Below are 19,331 nucleotides of genomic sequence, written 5' to 3'. Positions count from 1 at the left end.
GACCAAATTATGCCATATGCCAAGGGAGCAACATTCACGTTGATCATCATTTATAGTAAATTTGACAGAAAAAAGTCAGTTTCATTACTATGTCTCTGTGGACTTTATAGAGGAGTATATATGGACTTTAAAAACATACTGGAAAAAAATCACAAACGCTGATGTGTCTTTGCAGATTCTACCTTAACACACTAGGTGCTTTAAATTTTTATTCTATCCGAAAACGTGAGTAATGTTATTACTCAGCTGTAAAAAACAGAATGAAATAATGCCATTGGCAGCAACATGGATGGACCTAGAGATGATCATACTAAGTGGAGTAAGTCAGACAGAGAAAGACAAATACCATATGATATCACTTATATGTGGAATCTAAAATAAAAAAGAGATACAAATGAACTTAGTTACAAAACAGAAATAGATCCACAGACACAGAAAACAAACTTACGGTTACCAAAGGGGAAAGGTAGGGGAGAGACAAATTAGGAGTTTGGGATTAACACATATGCACTCCTATATATAAAACAGATAAATAACAAGGACCTACTGTGTAGCACAGGGAACTATACTCAATATTTTGTAATAACCTATAATGGAAAAGAATCTGAAAAAAAATATATATATATGAATCACTGTGCTGTACACCCAAAACTAACACAACATTGTAAATCAACTATACTTCATTTAAATAAAAGATGAAGGAAGATATGCATTTTCATACACTGTTGGGGGGACTATAAATTGGTGCCACCACTTGGGACTATGCTTGTCATTTTCAATTTCCGTTTAAAATACAGGTAACTTATATTCCAGCCATTGCATTTCTCAGTATCTCTGCAGGAGGAACACAAACATGAAGGTAGAAGAGGAATATTGCAAGATGATGATTGTAGCCTCACTGCTCAAAGCAAAAATGTGAAAGCCACCTGCATGCCTCTCAATAGGGGAATAGCTTCTTTAATTGAAGCATACAGTTGCTGTACAATATTATATGTTACAGGTGTACAGTGTAGTGATTCACAACTTTGAAAGGTTCACTCCATTTATAGTTATTATAAAGCATTGGTTATATTCCCCGTGCTGTACGATACATCCTTGTAGCTGGTTATATACATAGTGGTTTGCACCTCTTAATAGGGGAACAGTTTTAGAGGCTACAGGATCTCCACACCATAGATCACTCTGCAGGGGTTTGCGTGAATGAGGTGCATATGTTCAAATCTAAGTCAACAAATGGGTGTTACCAAGTCCTGTTGTTGGGTGATGCATAAGGTGAGAAAAAGAACCTCAGCATAATGTTATTTATGTTAAAAAATCTACAAAATTATATATCTAACCTCAGCATAATATTATTTATGTTAAAAAAATCTACAAAATTATATATCTAAGTACCCTAATGTGTATATACACATATATGAACATGTATGTATGTGTATGTGTATTTATGTATATATAGGTATACATTTTATACTTTTTATATATTTATTTTAATATATTAATATTAATATGTATTTCAATATTCTATTAATATTATAGATAGTATATAAAGATTAGACATTTACCTATCAAAGTAATGACAGCAATTCCTTCTAGGAATTCCCGGGAGAAAGGCTGTGGAGATGATGAAAGAGGACGTGAGCCTTGTGTCCAATTTGTTAATATATTATCAGGATAATGCATTAGTATATTTCCTGAATACTTAAACTAAAATTATAGTACCTATGACGAGCTCACAATAAGATTATACAAACAACTGCCTTTGTTTCACACATCTGATGCCCACTCCTAGGAAAAGGTATTGAGAGAAACCAAAGCAGAATAAATAAGAGTCCAAAGATAAAAGAGGAATTCTATTTTAAAATTTGAAATATAATTTGTCATTTTCAATTTAAAGTATATGTAACTTACATATGTCTACTGTCCACGAATCCACCCCTACACACACACACACACACACACACACAGAGTCCAGCAAGGGGTCTTAGGGACACAAGCCACCTCAAAGGGGGTCCAGTCTATTCCTGTGAGATTTGGGTCCCTCAACAAGCTTCTCACCAAGCACTCCTGTAAACTCATCCAACACCAAGCATGCCAGGGAGTTTACTGAGCACACACAGTACTGTGAAGCCATAAACATACCCTAACAAGAAAGATAAGGGAATGGTAAAGAAAAAAGCAAGAAGAAGAAAGTAAAGGAATAAACATCCCACTGCATAGTAATCATACCAAGAAGTATGATTTGTACCGGGAGTTGGCATAAATCTCATTGCAATCAGCTCTCCTGACTCCAAAACAGAGTCGAAAATGAACTCTATTTAATTCTTTCAGAGTGGGAATTAATTAGGAGAAAAAGTTAACAATTTGGCTTTCCACTTGAAGTGTCTGTAGGAAACGTGTTTTTTTACCGTCTCAACAAATTCTACCCTTTTCTTCAGGAGGCTGCAGTAAAAAAAAAAAAAGGCAACAAGTTGAGTCCCCCTGAAAATATGATAACAACCGAGGGGATCCTGCACCCCACACCAGCTGAGCGAGTGGGGTCCCCCCCCACTCATGGGCCCCAGGACACCTGGGTTCATGGAGGCCCGTTAACAGCACGCATGCTCTGTGCCAGGAACAAAGCGCTGCGGATCTGAGGTCAGAAGCCTGCTATTTACACTACAGGAAAAAAAAGTCACGGCTTCTTGTTATTGGCATTCTCTTACCCTTAGAGCCCAGCGGCATCGAAACAGCCCCCAGCAGAGTGGAGAGGAGGGCAAGTTCTTGGCTTGCCTTTGAAGCATGCCATCGTTAATTTTTGCCACCAAATGCCTTTCATTAGAGGATCTCTGAAGTCATCAGGAGGCGAGCACGTGTATTCCCTGGACAGCTGTCTCTGCCAGGCAGGTAAATATTATCACAAGCAGAGGGAGTGGGTGTGTGCCTACACAGCAGATTGCCTTCCAAGTGCTTGGGAAGCAGTTTTTTGTTTGTTTTTGTTTTTAATTTGTCCATGTTCACAGGTGCCGAGCAGAGGCCCTGGAGAACAGAGGGCCTCCCTCTACACAGCCCAGGAAGGGAGCCAGATGTGAGGGGCGAGATGCCCCGGGCTTTCAGGGGGCAGCACCCAGAGAGCTGATTTCAGCTATAGTATCTGCTCAAGCTGTCCGGCACCCCCAGAGATGGGGCTGCATGAGGGGAGGACAGAGAACCTCATGTATGTCCACATGGGAGGGAGAACGGTGACTTGCCAAGGGTGCAAGCCCCCTCCAACCATCCTGTGGTTTACAAAGAAGTCAGACTCACCCAGCCAGGAAGAGCTGAGGTTGAAGGACCCCTACAGAGAAGCGGTTGGTGCTACAGGGAATATATGGATGGATGAGGGAGCAAAGGAAAACATATGAAATCCAGAGTGGCAGCTCCCTCCCCAAATCCATCCTGCAGCTATAACTGAACTGTAGTTGAGTGCGCTCCCAGCCTCCCTTGCAGCTGGGTGCAGCCGTGGACTGAGTTCTCACAGGGGAAACGTAAGCAGAGGTGACGCCGGGTCTTGATGGAGGCTCCTCCGTATTCTCTCCCCTTTCCCATGAGCTGGAGCATTGATGTGCCTTGTGGTCCAGCTTTGGCCATACCCAAGGTGGAGGTGGAGCAAGAAGTGGAAAGGAACCAGAGTTCCCAAGTGATTGCATGGATTGGAAGTGCCCAGAGAAATAAATTTTTTATGTTTCGATAAAAAATTAAAATAAAGTAAAGTAAAATAAAATAAAATAAAATAAAGTAAAGTAAAATAAAATAAAATAAAGTAAAATAAAATAAAATAAAATGAAGTCAGACTCAAAAGAAACAGATGTACCCAGCGCTATGCCAAACACTGGGGTCCTGGCCAAAACTGCAGGTCGTGGGCAAGGTGAATCTCCCCTTCTTTTTCTGCTCGCCCACCTCATCTCCATTTCCCAGCCTGCCTTGCAGCTGGGCCTGGTCACATGACTGCGTCCTGCGCAGCAGAAGGGGATGCATGTGGGGGCCATGACCGTCTCCACGTGGAGCCCTCCCTGCTCTTTACCCGGCCAGGGGTGGAATAAAGCCGTCCCTTAGAGAATATCAGAAGATGTACAGTGGAGATGGCCGAGCCCACTTAGAGGTACCTGCTCCCATCCCACTAGCTTATTACACTGGCATCAAGTAGACGTTTACCGTGTCTGATTCTTTATTTATCATGCTGTCTATTTGCTACAGCAGTTCGCCTGCCCTAAGCTCCGTGAATCATAGAGCTATTCACCAAAGAGCATGTGAACTTGTTGAGGAAGCAGATGAACACACACTTCTTCACGTGAAAGAGGAATGAGAAACAGAAAGAGGTGGTTCTGAATTTTTCATGTCCAAACATCAGAAAACACAGAGAGTGGAAAGTAGGACGAATGACCCACTGGATTAAAGCTGAATTAGGGATTTTCACAACATGGGATAAACCACAGCATTTCCCCTACTCAGGCCTCATTCTCTTCCCCTGTAAACTGGGGGTTTGCACCCTGTGAACGAGGAAGTCCATCCAGCTCTGGTCTCCAAGACGTCTGTGTTCAGGTGGGAAGTGGGTTGATGTGAATTGTTTCAGAAGCTCTGAGAGGCAGGGTCTGGCTCTGGAGGGTCTTCAGAATGGCTGGAGATGCTCGACCATCCACACAACAGGCCCCGACTGTAGACCGATCCAGTGGATAGTCGGTGGGACTTGGAGTGACCCCGGAAGACCCATCAGTACAACAGGCATGGTAAGTCCTTCAAATCCTCCTACACATTCTCTCTCAGATTCTACCCTTATTGTCTGATACCTCAGAACCCTGAGGACCATGCCATTGGCTGGATTATTTCACTGGGCCTCCGTCTGTTGCTTGAACTACTGTCCCTCTGAACGAACCTCACTAGTGATGTTACGGAACTCAGGTCCGGCTGCTCATCGCTCGAAAGCCAATACTCGAGAGGCGAGGTGGTGGTTTTATTCAGGAGGCCAACAACCTGGGGAGAGGGTGCACTGATGTCCAAAAGCAAACTTCCCCCTGTCCATCAGGGAGCAAGGGCTTTTAAAGGAGAGTTTCAGGGGTGTATAAGCAGAGACAGGGGGCTACATGCAAACTCAGCACAGGCGGATCTGACAGTCATCTTGCAATTGGTCATGCGGTGGTCTGATCAGTGACATCTTGATTTTTCTAAGTACGGTTAATCTTCAGTTCCAGGGTCAGTTTGTTCCCATTTCTTTGAAGCCAGTTCTTGGGACTGTGGCAGCTTATGTCATGGCTACAGTCTGGTCATCATGTAGTTAACTTCTTCTGCCTGGTGGGGCTTTCAGTATCTACAAAACAGCTCAAAAGATATGGCTCAGAATATTATCTATAGCCCTCAAGGAGGAACTAAAGGCCCTTGACTTTGTTTAATGACTCAACTATTATTATTTGGTCTTGTTTGACTCTTTCCTTTGCTTCTGCATTTTCTAATTTCTCTGATTAAATTTATTCTTTGGCTAAAGTTTACGACAGACAAAAGGCAGACAGAGGACATTGCGGGGGTGTGTGTGTGTGTGTGTGTGTGTGTGTGTGCGTGTGTGCAGGGCCAGGAAGGCTCCACAGGGTCCTGTTCTGTTTTAGTGACGGGAAGTCATTTCCTTGGCAGGTCACCCATTCCATTTAGGAACGATGTAAGGAAGAACGTACAAAGAGACTTATCCAAAGTCTGCCGTCTTATAACTTCTCTATTAGCCAGAATTTAGAACTAAGATCATATCTGGTTTTTGTTTGCTTTATTTTTTTTTTAATACTGAGAAAATCCTCAAAGCTTTCACACTGGCGGCAGTTTTTAAGGTGCTGGTTAGAACAGCCTCTAGGTAATGAACACAGCAGGCAGGCACAGGGCTGCAGGATGGGGCTGCTTCTAGAAGCAGCGACAGATAAGCACGCGTGCAAGATCACTGACAAGGGTTGCAGTGGCTGGAAACCCCCGCGTGCTGAGGCTGGGCTTGGCTGAGGTGTGGAGGAAAGCTGGGTACCACGATTGGTTTGCCTTTCAGAAGTCTGCCCAGTGACAGGCTGAAAGGGTGCAATTCTCGCAAAAGACAGAGGGCCATGGCTCCCCCCATAGCAGCTTACATTTGGCCCATCCTTTGAAAACTGCTGAAGAAAATGCCCAGCCAAGCAGCCTGTATTCCTGAGTCAGACAGGCTGGCCCAGCTGGTCCCCGTGGGGAAGCCATTTGAGACTGTGGCCGCCCTTTCTCTGCCACGGCCTTGCTGCCACGTCAGATCCATCGTGGGGTCTTCTATGTCCTGTGAGCTGACAGCTGTTTTCATGCTCATCTGGCTCTCAACCCTGAGTGCTGCCTTCTCAGACTTTCTAGGACAAACACCTCCAGGTCTTTGCAGCCTTCCTCAAAGAGCACCAATGCCCATCCTCTCCATCCTTCCCTAAGTCCTTCTCTGGGGCAGCCCAGCAACCACCCCCGGCCCCGAACCGTGGTTCTGCACTAAGCAACCAGCAGCTGGAGTCTGAGCATTGGACAAGATCAGGGAGCCCCTGCCCAGGTGTATCTGCCAGCTTCACCGGCCATCTTCTTAGGATCAAAATCCAAGGAGTCCCGGCAGGATGGAAAGAAGCGCGGAATCTGTCATTCACACAATCACCACTTCCTCCTTCTTTACATTATCCTCAGATTTAATAACTGTATCTGAGAGAGATTATTGGTTGGGAACGTAGGCTCTGAAATCATAACTCTTCTCTTCCATTTACTATTTGTGTGACCTTTTCCAAGTCACTTAGCATCGCCTGTGCCCCATTTTCTCAGCTCTAAAATAATAACAACAACATAATAAAAGGACCTACCCTAACAATTATTAGGAGATTATATAACCCAATGCATGTAAAGTACTAAATAGGCCACAGTAAGCATTCATATGTATCCATGGTGATGACGATGACGAAGAGGACTTTTTCCTCCAAGAAGGTTTTACTTCTCCATCAAAGCCATTTATGCAGTTGTTCAGTAGGACAGGATGAAGAACAGAGTCTGTAGAAACCCGCTGGGGCTTTCTGTCCAGGCTGATGTGAATCCACAACCCACTGTCTTATTTTCCAGCGCGTTTTTCTCCATCTTATTCATCATGACGCCATGGAGGAATGATGCCACACTCAGGTATCCTGCAGGCTGAAGAAGGCTTCCAGGCCAAATAAAGTTTAATTTTTTTAAAGTTAATTGCCAATGCTGTAAAATTTTTAAATTTTATATAATAACCCATGTTTACAGTTTATCTTAAAAAAGTAGGAGCTCCAGGGCTTCCCTGGTGGCGCAGTGGTTAAGAGTCCGCCTGCCAATGCAGGGGACACGGGTTTGAGCCCTGGTCCGGGAAGATCCCACATGCCGCGGAGCAACTGGGCCCGTGAGCCACAACTATTGAGCCTGCGCGTCTGGAGCCTGTGCTCCGCAACAAGAGAGGCCGCGATAGTGAGAGGCCCGCGCACCGCGATGAAGAGTGGCCCCCGCTTGCCGCAACTGGAGAAAGCAAGCCCTCGCACAGAAACGAAGACCCAACACAGCCATAAATAAATAAATTAATTAATTTAAAAAAAGAAGAAGTACCTTAAAAAAAAGAACTAGGAGCTCTGGTCATTGGGGGCCCCCATTCCCACACTGTGACAATTGGCAAGAACGTCCCAGGTAAGGCTGGTGGCCTCCAGGTCAACTCGGCCCCAGCTGCACACCTACCGCCCATCACTCCTGCCCCCTTGGGCTCAATTTTCTCACCTGCCTGACCACAGTGGGCATCGAGTTTTCAGCCTTTGTTTGAAGTCGTTTCCATGATGCATGAACCAGATCGACCTTCTTGAACAATTATGACTATCTGTACTACGAGGAGAATCTTACAGGCCTCAAATTTGAAATATGAAAATTAGCAGATGGACAGTAAGACACACACACTCAATTATTCGAAATTTAAACTTTATTAGCCTTTGCAATTTGATCTTCAAGGAAATGTTTTAGGATGAACATATTTGGTCATAGTTTGCTATGCAATTTAGGCATCTCTTGACAAAAGAAACACACATCATTGTAGTAGTGATGGTTGTATTTTACAGACACACATCACTAATCTTGTGTGGCCACTTGGCTAGACTAAGGTGCCAGGTCGTTCAGTCCAACACTAGTCTAGATGTTTCTGTGAAGGGATTTTGTAGACGAGATTAACACCTACGATCAGTTGACTTTAAGTAGATTATTCTCCATAATGTGGATGGTCCTCACCCAATCAGTTGAAGGCCTTAAGAGCAAAAACTCAGGTTTCCAGAGGAAGAAGAAATTCTGCCTCAAGACTGGAACGTGGAAATCATTCCTGAGTTTCCAGCCCACTGACTTGATGTACAGATTTCAGACCGGCCAGTCCCACAATTGTGTGACCCAACTCCTTAAAATAAATTTCTTTTCAGGAAAGAATTTCCTTTTCTGAAAATCGAATTTCAAGACAAACAAAAATTAAATTCCAAATGTCTTTATGTAGGTGTGCACGCGCACACACGCACACACACACACGCGCACACACACACACACACACACACACGTATCCTTTCGGTGGAGTTTCTCTGGAGAACCCTGACTGATTGAACAGCATAAAAAAATCTCAAATCCCAGAGTTTGGTCCAGGTGACCAGGCAACCCCTCCTTTTCCAGCTCCATCATTTCACAGAGGAGGAAAATGGGACACTGAAAAGCCACACGGTTGCCCAAAAGATGCAGTAAGTGAGCAGACGAGTTTGGTGACGATCTCCTGAACCACAAGAACCCCTGAATGAGCTTCAGTGAAAACACACAGTATTTTGAGGGTAAATACAGAAGCTTAGACATTTTTTACTTAGGTAAAAAAAAAAAAAAAAAAGCCAGGAGGTCCACATCACTACTCTTATTCTATCTCTAACCAGCTGCGTGACGTTAGGAAATTACCCAAAATCCCTCGTCTTCAGTCTCCTTATCTGTAAAGGGGCAGTGATAACACAAACCCTTATTTAATTCTTGTGGTTTTGAGAATAAAATAAAATATAGATTTAAGGGCACTCTGGACATTTAAAGGAAGAGAAAAAATGTTTTGAGAAGTGGGTGAGACTACCAAATAAAAAAAGATAATGATAGTATTCATATTTATTTTCAGTGCTCCTTCAAGGACTACCTTCTGAACTATCTCATTTCACTGCTGCAGGCTGGAGATAAATATGGGCTTTTGTCTCTCCCCATCTCGCCCGCTACATTATAAGATTATAGAAGAGAACATGAAAATTCTTCTAGGGAAAGATTCACAAAAATAATTTTCTCCTGTATTAAGACACACTTGACTATGCAAAGATTTAGAGCTTTCTATGGTAAGCCTTTCTAAACTGTATCTGACTGACTTCTGTACTTGACAAGACCTTGAAAGATGGTGTGGTCTACTAATTTTAAGCATTTGCCATAAATTGTTATAACTGAACGCTTGGTTTCCTCTCAAGTTCTCCTGGTGAAGGATGTGATTTATCTTGCCCTAGAGATTTAGCTGAGACTTATAAACTATTAATAAAATAAGTCTGGAGTATAGTAAAGAAATAAAGATGCCTGTCAAGATGTCCTTTCTTCACCAGGAGGAATAGAGATGCCCATCCTAAGATGTACACAAAACCTTGGTTCCCCACATCTCAGTCCTTCTGGGGGTGAGCACGTCTGTAATAAACTCAGAGCATAGTCTGTATCTGGCAAAACCGAACTGCCCTTCTTGACTGAGTCCTCTCAAGGAAAAAAATTAATTAAACACTTTATTTGATCTCCATATACTTGAGAGGATTAAAACCTGGATTTGAATCTCAACAAGTGTCACCCAATGATACATCAACTGCCCATATTACGTGGAAACAGTTGCCCGAATTTAATCATCTGCAAAGCGGGGATGATAGTATCTATTTCACAGTATGGTTGCCAGTTACTCAGGAATAGTAGCTACAAAGAAACAACACAAATGGTAGAAAATTTAGTGTCACATTAATTGAGCACTTACTATGTTAAACATTAAAAATGCTATTCTCAATACAAAGGACAATAGGGAGTAGGTCTTGCATTTAGGAGATATAGATTCCAAAACAATCCACAAAGACAAGTGTCTCGAAAGTACAGAACTGTCCAACTGGGAAGTAAGGTAAATCTAGTAAGGTTTTCTTGATTGCGCTGTTTCTGAGGGGAAAACACACAAGTGAATGTTTCTTATGTTTGGTGATAGAAGTGGTAGGGGGATGTCACCCCAAAATAAGGTAAAACAAAATAAGTCTCTCACCAACCCGACTGTAAATGCCTCCGTGGTCAGGCTGGTCAATTACTTGTACATTGTTCAACTACAGCACATCCTGAGTGATGATCACCAGGGAAGGAAGGGATTTGGACAAAGCAAGGCAATTCCCTGCAGCCTGGGTCTCTCAGTCAAAATACGGAGGGGTGGGCGGCACATTAGGAAACCTTACGAGATGAGTCACATTCTGGGGACAAAACAACCTGGTAAAGAAAGCAGCTACTCCCCTGATATTCACCGCTGTTCCTCCTCATGTTCTCTATCTCCACCCCGCCCACCAGATTCCTCTCAAAGCTCTTCAGTCCATTAGCATCTCACCTTCAAGTAGGAATATGTTCAGATCCTTCTTGATGAAAAAGAAAAAAACAACAACTCCCTTTCTTTGCCTGGCTTTATGACTAGTACATTGGAGCTGCAATTAGTAGCTAGATTGATAGGTGGAGTGTTCTACAATCATGATCTCGGCTTTCTTTTCTTTTCTTTTTTTTTTTTTTTTTTGCCTCCTATTCACCCTGCAACCCAAGGTCCTCCATCCTTCCGTCCTCACTGGTCCCCGGACCAGCTCTGGACATACAATGGGCCGCTTCTTTGGTCTTTCTTTGACCTTTGGCATTTTGGATCTTTCCCTCCCGCTTGAAGGTTCCCATCTTCCCTTTTTCCCCCCACTGCTGCTTCCTGTTTATCTGCTCACCCCCTAACGTTGGCTGTGTCCTGGGTCCCATCGCACAGGGGGATGTTCCTTCCCAGGCTCCATCAGAAGTCACATGTGTGCCTGCAGCCCAGGGTTGGAGAGCTTCAGCTTACTACAGGAGGAATTTTCTACCTTCCGCACAAGGATGTCTGTTTCCCCCCTAGAGTTACACAGAAGGAACTGAATTCTTCTTCCAGATGATTAGAGGGAAATAAGGTTTATAAGGTACCTACATAGTTTGGGGTGTTAAAGTCCAGGGCTTAACTTGCAAAAAAGCAAATTCTCTACCTTTTAGGTGAGTGGGGGAAATCAACTGCTCATTTTTTAGAAGAGACACAAACCAGTGTCACGACTCCCCTTGACAGATGCCACCCTTCCCCGCTTTCTATCTGCAAATGTCCCCACTAAGATGCAGGCTCTCACATGAGGGATGAAAAACTAGCCCAGGGGTCTCGGAAGCGTCTCTCTGAAGCGCACCATGTGAGCCCTTGACTGAGTTCTGAGAGCAGCGTTCCCAAGCTGAGAAGGGCGATCTGAGCTGCAGGAAAATGAGGTTGGTCCCCTTGGGTCTGTTACAGCAGAAGGTTTGGGAAGCGGGGCATGGAGTCTGGGCCTTGGGGCATTATTAGCACAGCCCCTGCCTCAGAGTAAAGGGTCCCGTGCTGTTATACAGTAGCTCCCCTTACCCGAGATGTCAGTTACCCACGTCAACCTTGGCCTGAAAATACTCCATGGAAAATTCCAGAAACGAACATTCATAACTGCTAAACATGTGCTGTTCTGAGTAACGTGATGAAACCTCTCCATCTTCCAAGACGTGAATCATCCCTTTGCCCAGCGTGTTCTACCCCTTAATCGCTTAGTAGCCGTCTGGATTACCAGATCAACCAGGGGGTATCGCAGGGCTTGGGTTCAAGTGACCCTCATTTTACTTAATAACGTCCCCAAAGCGCAAGAGGAGTGATGCTGGCGACCCGACTGTGCCATGGAGAAGTGCTTCCTTTAAGTGAAAAGGTGAGAGTTCTTGGAGGAAGTAAAAATTGTACGCTGAGGTTGCTAAGATCTATAGTAAAAACAAAGACCTGCAGTAAAAACGAAGCTTCTGTCTGTGAAGTTGTGAAGAAGGAAGAAGAAATCTGCGCTAGTTTTGCAAAACTTACTGCAAAAGTTGCAGACACAGTGCTTAGTTAAAATGGAAAAGGCATTAAATTTATATAATATTTCGAGAGAGGAAAAAAAGACCACATATACTTATTATAGTATATTGTTATAACTGTTCTATTATATTATTAGTTATTATTGTTAATTTCTTACTTGCCTAATTTGTAAATTAAACTTTATCATAGGTACTATTTGAGGTTTCAGGCGTCCACCGGGGGTCTTGGAACGTAGTCCCATCAGACAAGGCAGACCAATTGTATTGAATCTCTGAGGCTGCACTTAACAGCTGCATTTCCAAATTCCGCCCACCCCTCCCACCGCCGGGCACTCCTTGTGCAGGCAAGCTGGGCACACACCATGCCAGTGCCTGGGGAAGGAGCATCAGAGTGGCATCCCTGAGCTTGGGATGAACATACACACACTACTACATATAAAATAGATGACCAACAGGGACATACTGCAGAGCACCGGGAATTCTACTCAATATTCCACAATAACCTAAATGGGAAAAGAATCTGAAAAAGAATGAATATATATGTATAACTGAATCACTTTGCTGTACACCTGAAACTAACACAACATTGTAAATCAACTCTACTCCAATAAAATTTAAAAAACAAAAACAAAAACAAAACGGCATCAGTTCATCAATGACTTTCAGCTAATGCATTTGGAACACAATCATATATTATTCTGTTTTATGTGTTTGCGTTTTGAATGTCTCTTTAAAAACATGACAGGGACTTCCCCGGCGGTCCAGTGGTGAAGACTCTGCCTTCCAATGCAGGGGGTCGTGGGTTCGAACCCTTGGTTGGGGAGCTAAAATCCTACATGCCGCGCGGTTCAGCCAAAAATTTTTCTTAGAAATGATGAAATTAATTGTGAGCTTTTTAAGAGTACAGACCACACGTGTTCTCTCTTTCATATTGTTTCCTGGTGTAATGACATGCCCTAAATGTGAATCAAAATTAACTTCTTCAGTTTTCTTTAATGGCACCTATTTATTTAACCCTGTTTAATATATCCTATTGGGCAGTCTTGATTATTGCTGGAGTGAGACGCCCTTACTCCTTCTAGGTGACAATAGTTACCATTCTCGGTGGCAGTGGGCGGGGCAGGGAGGGTTCTGCATTAAGACCACAGTCAACGGGAGCTTCTTTTAATTCGTATTACACTTTATAAATTCTTTAATACGTTTGTATATTTTACCCTTTAAAAAAATCCAGTAAGGCAGACAAAGTAGAAAATCTCTCTAGGCCATATTTATCCACCTCAATATTAATCGTCATATTTCAAAGTGGTTTTTCAAAGCCATGAAGCGAGTTATCCATCAGGCCAAGCCTAGCCCCAGAAGTAATTCCTGACTTACACAGAACAACTGTTGTAGGTTTGCTGGTTGTCTTGTAACACGTCCAAAATTCATGGCAAAAATATTCATGCATCGTCAAGTCCAGTCCGCTCTGAGTGCCAAACTTTAGTCTACTTTCACACACGTGCACGCACACACACACACTCACACACACTCTCACATGCACTCACACACACACGCACGCACACACACTGACTCACACACACTCACACACTCACGTACACTCACACACACACTCACTCACTGTCTCTCCCACCTTCTCTCGAACATGCACCAACATAGTAATGCTTCAGTTTCCAAATAAAACAAGAGGAGGGCACGCGGCTGCCCTAAATCCTCTTCCTCTGTAATCCCCGGACCATAGCAGTGCTACTGCTGGCAACGGAAAACAGCAGAGTCACAGTTCTGGCACTGGTCTATTCTTTTCTTAAATAGCAGCTTCTCTGAAAAAGCTCATGGTGAGTTTTATGGGTTAAATCATGTCTCCCTAATTCAGATGTTGCAGTCTTAACACACAGTATCTCAGAATGTGACCTTATGTGGAGACAGGGTCCTTACAGAGGTGACCGAGTTGCCAATATAACTGGTGTCCTTATACAAAAGGAGGTTTGGACACAGGGGCAGGCATAGTGGGAGAAGCCATGTGAACATGAAGACGGCCGTCCACAAGCCAAGGAGAGATGCCTGGAACAGACCCTGCCCTCACAGCCCTGGAATCGATCTTGCCTTTGCCTTCATTCCAGATTTCTGGCCTCTGAAACTGCGAGGCATTACGTATCTGTTGTTAAGCCACCTGGTTTGTGGTACTTTGTTAGGGTGGCCCCTAGGAGCAAATCAATACAGTACGTGATCTTGGATTGAAAGTCATAACCTACAAATGGCATGTTTCCACCTCTAAGTGTGTCAATGATTTTTCCAGGATTCCTTTGGCCAAAAGGAAGCTAAAGAAAGATTATTTTTTTATGTTACCTTATCCAACATACACTTTTTTTTAATTGAAGTATAGTTGATTTACAACGTTGTGTTATTTTCAGGTGTACAGCAAAGTGACTCAGATATACATGTATATATATATGCATGTGTGTGTGTGTGTATATTCTTCTGCAGATTCTCTTCCCATATAGGTAATTAGATTAGATTCTAAAGCACCTTCTGGGAAAGAGAATCACTGCACACCGTGCAAATTATCCTGACAGTCTGGGGAGTATCACACCTTCAACAGGACCGTAACAAGTTTAGAGGGTACTTGTCAGCCCGGCCTTGCTATTTACTCATCATCTGTTTGGAAATCGGCATTTTCCTGAGGAAAAATACAGCTCCTCCAGGATCCCCTCCAAACTGCCCAAACTGCTCCCTTCCCAGCCTAAAATTCCCCACCCCTCCTTGGTGTTGCAAAATCTTACCACCCTGACTTGCTACCCCCCTTCCAGAAAGTCTCCCCCAACTGGCATCCCTTATCAATTATTTCCACACATCCCACTCCTGTGATATGTCACTACGTTCTCTGTATACGCTGGTCGCAGCTACAAGCTGTGTTACCCATGTCTGTGCCCTCTCACATGAGGCCGCAGGCTCTTTGGAGGCGAAATACTGGTCTTAGACTTGGAAATATTTCTCATGAGCCCTCAGGGGTTGACCACACACATCCACGTGTGCCCCACTGAGGAATTTGGCAAGCTGATTGAAAATCAATACTTTTATACTTCAATAAAAATGAGGATTTGAGAAAAATTCAATGCTCAGTCAACAGGGCATGCAGCTTGAGGGCACACAGGACAACATATCCTCACAGAATCAGACTCTGCCAGCTTTCCCCTGCAACACTGGGGCTGTTTCCTTCACCCTTATTGATGCTAAAACTGCTTTCAGAAACCACCTTTGGTTTGGCAATTTCATCAGCGGGAATGAGACCTTCAAACACATCCTCAGAGGAGAGTTACAACAAATAAGGAAAAAGCAGGAAGGCTGTCCGGTTGGCGCCTCCAAAGCTTTCTGCCCTCCACCCCACCCCGCGCCCCTGGTTCTCAGATGAGGTGATCTCGAGACCCCTTCCTCCGTCAATCTGTTTTTCTAACTCCCTAATTTCACAAGGCATCTGTCTTAGTTCGAGCTGCTATAACGAAGTACCACAGACTGGGTGGCTTAAACATCAGGCATTTATTTCTCATGGTTCTGGAGGCTGGAAGTCCAAGGTCAGGGTGCCGGTGTGGCCGGGGTTCTGGTGAGGCTGTCTTCTCAACTGTCCTCATGGCAGAACAGGCGAGGGAGCTCTCTGGGGGTCTCTTTACAAGGGCACTAATTCCCTTCATGGGGGCCCCACCCTCAGGACCTAGGCACCTCCCAAAGGCCCCACCTCCCAACACCATCACAGTGGGGGTGAGGACCTCAACATACGAATGCTGGGACCACAGACATTCCGTCCGCAGCACCACCCACTTGCTCTCAGGACTCACCCATCCTCACTCCATCCGCTTCTACCGTAGCGAGCCACCACTGTCTCCTGACCCTGACACCTCCGTGCCTTCTCATGGGCCTTTCAGCTCTGGATCCCACTCATTCCTTTGACACACCTATATCTACTGATGGAATGTTGTGTGTCAGGTAAGGCTAGGTATGGAGGGAGACGGGAAACTCGGAAGATGTCTGTCCTCTCACAGAAACTGCGAAGAGAGAAGGGAAGAGATGGACCCACAATACACAAGCGAACAGAGAAACGAGGCTTTTGCGACTTCGTGGTACCCTAAAAGGACCACAAAGCAGAGAGGCACTACCTAGTCACCGGCTGGGATGAGCCACCGTGAAAGGGAGGCCAGGATGCCCCTTTAGAGACTGTGGTGGTCGGGGTGGGGGGGGAATTGCTGAGGCTGACACCTGCAAGAAAGAACCAGTCACAGGCAGAGCCAGTGCAAGGGCCCTGGGGCAGGAAACACCTTGGTTTGTTCCTAGAACTAAAAGGTGGTTCTTGGTCTGTGGACTCACAGGGTGTCATCTTTCAAAAACAAGAAACTGCCAGTCACTCCCGTGCGCTTATGGTCTTCAAGACCCTCTCCTCACAGGGCCTCCAACTCATCCGCCTCCCCTGTGCACTGTTGCTGATCTCTGTCTGTGTCACAGCAAGACCAGCCTTCCCTCGGCTCCTCCAAGACACCCACAGACCTTCTTATGACAGCAGCAACCCCGTGTGCTCTTCCCTCTATGCCTGGAACGTCCCCTCTCCCTCCCTTCTGCTTGTCCCCTCAGAACTCACTGTCCCACGAGCTGGGCAGGGGCCCGTCACCTTGCTTATCCCTCTCCTGATAGATCCAAACACGTGTCTGTGCTCAGAGTATGTGTTCAAACAAGTGGCTGGAAAAGGTCTTATTCCAGTGATGAATGAACACACACACGTTCACAAGCAGTGGGTAGGAGCACGTGCTCGCTGCGAGGTGAATGGCCAGACAGACCAGAGCCTGGGCGTTCTAGAATCAGTGCAATAACCAGGGCTTCTTATGCAACCTTATTTCAGTCGATAATCCGGGGATTATTTCACATACCAGGAGCAGCATCTTCCTTGATTTCCCTTGGACCATTTTCCACTTGCACAGCAGATGCTCATTTGCCTAAGTGGGAGCCGCTATCTGGGGAGGGAGGGGGCTCAGCCTCGGCTGGCACAGCCTCTGCTCCAGGCTGGTGCTGGGGCACATCGTTCTCCCCATCCTCTTTCTCCAAACATGCAGCATTGCATCCATCCGACTAGGGGTAAAAAGGTTTTTAATATTAAATATAAATTCTCTACTACATGTTTAATAAACACTGTTGGCTTCTGGGAAAGCAAAGTTGCTTTTTATAAACACAGAAGCTGGCAGACACATTTTTCTGACAATAATCTATGAAAAACTCGCTGGGCTCCTTGTTCATTCACACCACGGCGGGAGCTGAATGGAGCGGGTGTGTGGCTTCCTGGGGGTGTTTGCAATTGAGATTGACACTTAGGAAGGGAAGGAAAACAGAGCAAGCCATTAGAAAGTAAATGAAGATCTGAAACCAGAGTGCACCAGAGGGACCAAGGGAAACCTGGAGGAGGCTCTGAGGTCCTGCCCCACCTCCCCAGGGCTGAGGTAAGGAGGGGGCTGGTGGGATGTGGTCTGGCTGGGCTGACAGCCCTTCGAGGCCCCAGACACGGGTCTAAATGAATCGACCTAATGTCTGAAAGTTCCATGATTCGTCATTCTTTTGATCAGAGCCTACTTACAAAATCAGCAGATGTGTAGGTACAGAATTTGAGAGACAAAGGACAGTCTCTTTACCTCAAAATCTCTCCCTGGCTGACAGGCAGAATGCCACAAGTTGGCCATTCGAGACTCATTCCTTTGGATCTTTAGATTTCGGTATATGGGAGTTCACTAGTTAATAAAATAATTACCCTTGGGCCCTTTTTAGTAAAACTTTATTAGGGATATTTAGTGAGGAGCAAGGCGCTTACAAAATCAGAACAGTCTAAAAGGGAACAGAATGGCAAACAGGAGAACGTGGGGGTGAAGTAACCCCACCGCCGCACGCAGGCGAGGTCACATGCAGCGTCGGCCAGGCCTGCCTGGGCAGACTCCTGGCCAGCAGTTTAGGAAGGTGGCCCTTCCACACTTAGCACAGGGCTTGTCCATCCTATTCTGTGCTGACTGGACGCCGTGTCTAAATGAGCAGGCGGAAGATGAAAGCTCTGTGCAGGTGGGAGGGGGAGGCGGGGTGGTACCCAGAGCTGGGCCTCCGAGGTACACGGATGCCCGAGGATCCCTCGTCGGGTGCCGTGTGAGGAGAGGCCCCCGAGACCAGCAGGCTGTGCGTCTGGGGACGTTAGAGCGGGGCCACCTCCTGACCCTCAGGGCCCAGCCTCCTCCCTGCACTCTGGGATGCTGACCCCAGCATCACCCCTCCCGCCTTGGGCCCCTGGGGCCCTTTACGCGCCCTGCTAAATCACCCAGCTCTCAGGAAACCATCAACACCAGCCAGAGCCTCTGGGGTCACGAGCCCGAGCCCACGCCCACGGGCTCCCCAGGGAACAGGCATCTTCTGTGTCATCACCTGGTGTCATGAAAAGGCTTATCACCTCTTAAGAGGGTTTCGGGCATCAACCAACAGGTGCAGTGCACAGGTGACGAGAGAATTCCTCTAAGTCCCAGAGCGAGAAGATGCAGAATCCAACCTGGAGGGACTGAAGTTCAAGGAAGCCAGGACATGGGGCAAGGCCCAGCTCCTGGAAGACAGCAAATAAAGAGGCATGCAGGGGTGGACCAGTGGGCTGCCATCCAGCCCTCTTTTTCATGGAAACGTGCACCTTGGAGGCACCAAGTTGGATGGAGGCTGGGGGAGGGCCAGCCCCTCGGGCACCATTTGACCCTGGAACTGCTAACAGAGTCCCTCTGTCCGATGCCCTTCCACTAGGACTTCAAGTTCCTACTGAGGTATTCTTGAGAGCTTCTTGGCTTTCCACACTACCCTTCTTTCCCAGCTAAATGTGAAATACTTGGTTTCAAGGCCTTGTGGAAATTGAACTTTCCTCAGAAAAGGCGGGGGCGGGGTGGCGGGTATAGAGAGAAAAAGAAAAAGAGAAAGAGAGATTCTTATTTAGTTTATTCTGGAAACTCCTCTGATGTTTCATTCAGAAGCTTCAGTGACAAAAACTGATCCTTTTTCAACAAGATTGTATTTCTCATCTGGCCCTGTGTGCCTTCTTTAGCTCTACAGCCAATGACATTTGCAAACCTTACCCTTCAAATCCATATTTCTGGGAAAGGTCCTGAGCCACCAGCATGGATGGCAGA

At 45.5% G+C, this 19,331-nt stretch overlaps 1 protein-coding gene and 1 long non-coding RNA gene across 4 annotated transcripts in view; one reads left to right on the top strand and one right to left on the bottom strand.

Moving 5' to 3' along the window:
- The window catches only part of DPP6 (dipeptidyl peptidase like 6), a 1,128,731-nt gene that overhangs the window by 966,595 nt on the left and 142,805 nt on the right, over positions 1-19,331 (bottom strand). The window lies entirely within an intron of this gene.
- LOC309665387 lies at positions 1,478-7,574 on the top strand. The gene is made up of 2 exons (XR_014266381.1): positions 1,478-3,699; positions 3,730-7,574. It is a non-coding gene; the product is annotated as an uncharacterized lncRNA (long non-coding RNA).

The sequence above is a fragment of the Balaenoptera physalus genome (genome assembly GCF_965194825.1).
Source record: "Balaenoptera physalus genome assembly, chromosome: 8".
NCBI classification, from domain to species: domain Eukaryota; kingdom Metazoa; phylum Chordata; class Mammalia; order Artiodactyla; family Balaenopteridae; genus Balaenoptera; species Balaenoptera physalus.
This window is presented reverse-complemented; position numbering and strand designations above follow the sequence as displayed.